Genomic DNA, 227 nt, shown 5'->3' with positions numbered 1-227 from the left:
CTGAACCTGCAAATACATATTTTAAAAATATTTTAATTTTAAATATATTTTTCCAAAATAGATGAATAGAAATAAAATACTTTTTACAGTGGGGTACAGTGGCTCACACCTATAATCCTAGCCCTCTGGGTATCCAAGGTGGGTAGATAGCCTGAACTCAGGAGGTGGAAAGTAGCCTGAGCAAAGTGAGACCCCTATCTCTGCCCAAAATAGAAAAACTAGCCAGG

This window comes from Otolemur garnettii, unplaced genomic scaffold, assembly GCF_000181295.1.
Source record: "Otolemur garnettii isolate 467f Iridium unplaced genomic scaffold, OtoGar3 scaffold00157, whole genome shotgun sequence".
In the NCBI taxonomy this organism is placed as follows: Eukaryota; Metazoa; Chordata; class Mammalia; order Primates; family Galagidae; genus Otolemur; species Otolemur garnettii.
Note: the sequence above shows the minus strand (reverse complement) of the source record.